Below are 5764 nucleotides of genomic sequence, written 5' to 3'. Positions count from 1 at the left end.
GCTAGAAATGATAAAGGAAATAATCCATTAGATGAAAAGTGTAAGGAACATCGAATTTTTTTAGTGATGGTAAAAAGTTAGAAAGAAAACATGAGGCAGGTAAAAAAATGACAATTATTCGCAAGAGCTGGCTGGAGTGGCCGAGTGGTTCTGGGCGCATCAGACTGGAACCGCGCGACTGCTACAGTCGTAGGTTCCAATTCTGCCTCGGGCATAGATGTGGGTGACGTCCTTAGGTTAGTTAGGTTTAAGTAATTCTAAGTTCTAGGGGACTGATGACCTCAGATGTTAAGTCCCAAATGCTCAGAGCCAATTATTCACAAGAGAAAGAACGTATGCATATGATTCTTTATTAGGAGATACCTGCATTTAAAGGAATTATGTACAGAATATGAAAATTATGAATTGGTTTGTATGTTAATGAAAATGGATGAGGTATATAGAAAATCTTTACTATTTTTTATTCTCTATAAATGAATAACTATTCTATTGATTATACTTTGGTACCAAGCTCTAAAACTAAACCAAAATAAATTAAACATAAAATTAACAATGAACATTTAAATATATTTGAACTACTTTAAACTGATGTTCAAAAACCAAAGAAAGAGAGAAAACGCTGGTATAAATTTACTAGTTCCATTAACTATTTCTGTCATTAAAAACCATAGCAAAAGGAAAGAAAACATGAAGGAGGATTTTTACCATAGTTATTAGCAGCATTACTTTCTTTAGTAACAATTGGCTGACTTGCTGATGGAAGTGCAGCAATTGCAAATACGGTTGTAAATAAGAAAAAAGTGATAAAGAATTAGAAGAACAAAAAAGAAATAATTAGGAATATTTTTATGATTGATGAATTACCTAATGAACCAAAAAATTTAGAATATGGAGTAGTAAATCTAGATACTTCTGGTTTTGTTGGAACTTACTGGATTTTTTACTTTAAGAAAAACAACATATGTTTCTGATTCACATAGAGGAAAAATTCCAAAACAACTAGTTAAGTACTTTTGAAAAAATAATATTTACTGCTATATCTAGATAATCCAAGACTTCGTTGAAATAATTTGTGGTCACTTGTGTTTTCTTAAATTTAGTTATAAGTTTAGCAGCATTTTAAATTTATTAAGTGGATATTTTCTGAAGTAAATTAGAAAACGATTTCGAAAAAATAGAAGGTACACAATCATAGAACCAAAAATTAATAATGAATAATTTCAAAATTTGAAGAACTTTAATAAAAAATCAAGTATTCTCAATCGTGAATAAATCCACAAATTAATGAATATTTAAAACTGTCAACAGAGATTTAAGAATCAAAAGTAAAAGCATTTCAATTATCATTACAGCCAAAACTGAATAACATACTTAAACAATTTCAGAAAGAATTTAAAGACAGTTTTAAAATAGTTAGAGGTTATGTTGCTTTTAAAGGTGGAAGAATTGCAAGTGTAAATCACTCAGTTGATGCAAAAGACACAGTTAACATACATAATATATAGAATCAGTTACATATCTTGTTACAAAACCTGGATATTCAGTTATTTTAACTCAATAAAATATATTAATAAACAAGGGCTAAGTAACTCCCGTACAAAAAAGAGAAATTTTTGAGTTATAGATTTAACCCAATACTTGAATGAATGGAAAAAATAGCTTAATTATAATGTATATCAACAACAAATTATTGAATTTAATTTTATGATTGGAAGTGAACTAAAAATGTACTGCTTCAATGAATATTATTTCATTCTTAAGGAAGTTCTAGTTGTTGGTGAATATATAAACAGAGATTTAATGTTTAATGATTCTGAAATTTGGATGAGTGTGGAAGAAAAAGCTTACAAAATAAAATTTGAACTTCTGGGAATCAAAATATTGGTTGTATCAAATTTCCTAATTGTAAATTTAGAGATTCTGAAAAAATGTTCTAGTTGATGTAAAGATAACTGTATTTGGTGGAACAATTTACCTATTTTATATGCTTTGTAAATTAAGAACGATAATCACATTTACGGTTTGAAGTGTAAATGGTTTTCAGAAACTCTTAATTCTCATTGATCAAAAACTAAAAATGGAAAACAATGTGCTGAACGAATTTGTTCAATTTTTTCAACTTAATAAAGTAAATTCACGAAATAATTCTTAGGTGAAGGTTTAAATATATGGGATCAAATTATGGATGAATGATATAAAACAATTAAATAATTTTAAACAAAATAACGTAATTTTTTGGAATTGAAGTTTTATGGCATTCTGTATTAGTTAAAATGGATTCTGGTAATCTTAAAGGAATTTCGAAAACAAAAAGCGGATACAAATATTTATTACCTTTTATAGATGTTTCTTTAAAACTTCCTTTTGCATTTCCAATTAAAAATAAAACAGATAAAACTATTTAGGAAGCTTTTGAAAAATATTTGAGTCTTGAAAACAAAATTTGCAAACAGATAATGGTAAAGAATTTTATAAGAAGGAATTTCAAGAATTAATGAAAAAAATTAATATTAATCTTCATTCTAACCTTTAATGATGCAAAAGTAACTGTTGCTGGACGAATGAATAGAAAACTGAAAGAAAAAATGTGGAAGAAATTTTCTTTTAAAGGAAATAATACAAGTGTATACTTACTTCGGTTAGTGATTCGTAAATATAATAACATAAATTATTCAACAACAAAAATGAGACCAATAGGTATAATTCAAGTAACAAATGAAATTGCAAGTGTTTCATGTAACAAATTTGCTAAAAATTGAAACTAAATATATAATTGGTGATGAAGTCAGAAAGCGTAAACTTATAGTAATTTCTGAAAAAGCAAACTGGACAACAGAAATTTATGTAGTTCAACATGTTAATCATTCCCTTCCAATCACATACAAATTGAAAGATTAAAATAGTTAATAAAATTAAAGGAAAATTTAGAATTTAAATGGTTAACAAATAAAAGGAAAATTCCATAAATATTACTCTTGAAAATTAATTTTCCTTATGTTTACCTTTTTGAAAGTTTTGAAATAGAAAGGTAATAAATTTTATGTAAAATAGTTATGCTTCGATAATTCAAACAAAAGTTAGATTAATAAGGTAAATAGAACTTAACAGCTTTTCCACTGCTAAATAATGACGATTATTCATTACTTACAAATTGCCAAATTTTCTGTTTTTTTTATTAATTCTGTGCAGACATGTTTGGTATTTAATATAGTTTTCATTATGTTTATTGTTTCATTAAAGAAAATAGTGTTTATTTTGATATTGAAATGAAGGTTAACAGAAATTCATATGCCCATATAAAAATTTAGTTGATGGAATGATACAGGTTTAATTAATGTAGTTTATAGGATGTACATAACAATTTTTATGAATGTTATTTTAATTTTGATTATGAAAAAAGTTTTTGGAAATTTAGTTTTACATGCTCCAAAATTGTTTGTTAGAATATTTATATCTTTTACACAGTTGCCTACAAGGATAACTAAAACAAGATATTGAAATAATTTTGGGGCAAATTATTCTTAAAGTTTCTTCCATTTGTTGATGCAAATTTACTGAATTTAGTATAAAAATAATTCTTGAAACTTCCCACAATTTCGATATCTATTTCTGATATTATCTATTTGATTGTGTGCGTTTTTAAAATGTGTTAGAATTATATTCATAATTAAAACCACGAAATCTTAAACCAACAAAAGTTGATCTTAAATCTTGATCATGTAATTGAGGTACATCATGTGGTAATACTGTATTTATGCCTTTCTTTCCTTTCGTTTATCAAGTTTTGCAACTGAGTTACTTTCATTCATTTTATATCTGCCTTCATTTGTAAAATATGTTAAAACATCTTCATAAACGCAGTTTTTGAAAATATTCTGACAACTTAATTTTGAATTTCATAACTAAAGAAAGTAAACCTGCTTCATCAATTAAATTTGAGTATGAAAAAGTTACAGTTCAAATATTTATATTTTTTTACCTATATACTTCTAACATTATCACTTAAAGCTTTTCTAGATTTCGAACATTCAAAAATATCACAAATACATTTAGGTTTTAACCATTGTTTACTTTATCCATCAGTAATTACTAAAATGTTTTTGTTATAATGAATAACTCTATATTTTTTATATTGACAAGCAAGTTCTAATATAAAAAATTAATGTATGTTTTATTTTTTTCCAATAAATTTCTTCCTTATGAATGGAAGGTGAAAACATAATGATTTTTCTATTTTGCAATCCAGGAAAAGGAATTAATAAAGAAATTGAACTAACAAGTCATAATTTGCCTTAAAAATCAAGATGTAAATACTGTAAAACAAAGAAGCAAAAATAACTTCTTCATACTTGGCATATTAAAAATCATACTTGTGAAAAATGTAGAAAGAAATTTAAAAAAATTCTAAATATATTCTTAATTGTAATAATTCAAAAGATGAGAAATTAAGATTAAAATATCAAACACATAAAGAAAGAGATTATGAGAAAGTTGAATTTTTTATGAGGAAATTTTTTTACATATCTGGTTTACCAAGGTACCAAAAATTATAATATGATGTAAAAATATTGGAAACCAATTAGTTTGTAATTTTTTTAATCTTCTGTGCACCTGCTTACTTCTCATACAAATATATATTTTATCTTTTACTTTATTTGGATTTAATTTACAAAGTTGTCTTGGTAATATATTACTTCGATTTTGTAATACAATACCTTAATGTTAATCAGAACTTAAGTCTTTTTTTGGATATTCAACTGTATATAATTAATTTTTATATGGTGTAATCAAATTCATTTTTGTATATGGTCTCATTTTGTCAGTTAAATGTTTGTACAATCATAAAAATTATTTTTATTTTCCACTATAGGTTTCATAATACCTATAGATTTTTTATCTTGTTAATCACCAGCTTTATATGCATACATTTTCGATATTAAACTAATGTGTTCTAACTTAAATATCCCACATTATTCGTTTTCCATGTTTTCCAAAACTTTATTATTTATCTTCAGAAGTTCACAAGTATTATCTTTTGGATAATTACTTGTATCAAACTCATTTACAATTTATTTGATATCTTTACAAAAATATTTTCAGTTCTTTAATAATAAATAAAAAATTAACATCCAAAAACATAAATAAAAATTAGCACCATATTTTGTTTTTATAACATTTGTAGTGAAAAATTCACGTTTTTAATTTTTGGAATATCTAGAATACTTGTAGCAACATAAATTTGTTTATTACACATTATTTTTTTTTCTACAAACGAAGTGCTGCTAAATTTTCTTAAAATATGTACATAATTTGCTTTGACATATAATTCTTACATTTTCTTGAATCGGTTATGATTTCAGTGTATTGTCTTTATTTAATTTTGTCCGTTGTTTTTCAATCGCTGTATTATTCATTAACTTGTAGAAATCTTGACCAAAATCGTTAACTACCTATTTTTCTCATTTCTGTATTAAAGTCAATATATACATACAACCAATCTGGCTGTTCAAATGATTAGATACTATGAATGTTCTATATTTTTAAGCAACAATGAAAACATTCTTTAAGTTTTCTATGATGTAAAACAAATTTTTCTTTTGTTATTTAATGTTGTTAATAATTTATTTCCCCCTTCAGGTGCTAAAGGCAAATGTTTGTTTAAATCATGTAGTTTTAGGATATTCTAAATCAGCTTGCAAAATAAAACCGTATTTATAATCATCTGACAGTTATGTTTTATTTTATAATTAAAACTTTCAAGTTC

The sequence above is a fragment of the Schistocerca americana genome, chromosome X, assembly GCF_021461395.2.
Source record: "Schistocerca americana isolate TAMUIC-IGC-003095 chromosome X, iqSchAmer2.1, whole genome shotgun sequence".
NCBI classification, from domain to species: Eukaryota; Metazoa; Arthropoda; class Insecta; order Orthoptera; family Acrididae; genus Schistocerca; species Schistocerca americana.
The sequence above is the reverse complement of the archived record's forward strand: the minus strand, read 5'-3'. Positions refer to the sequence as shown.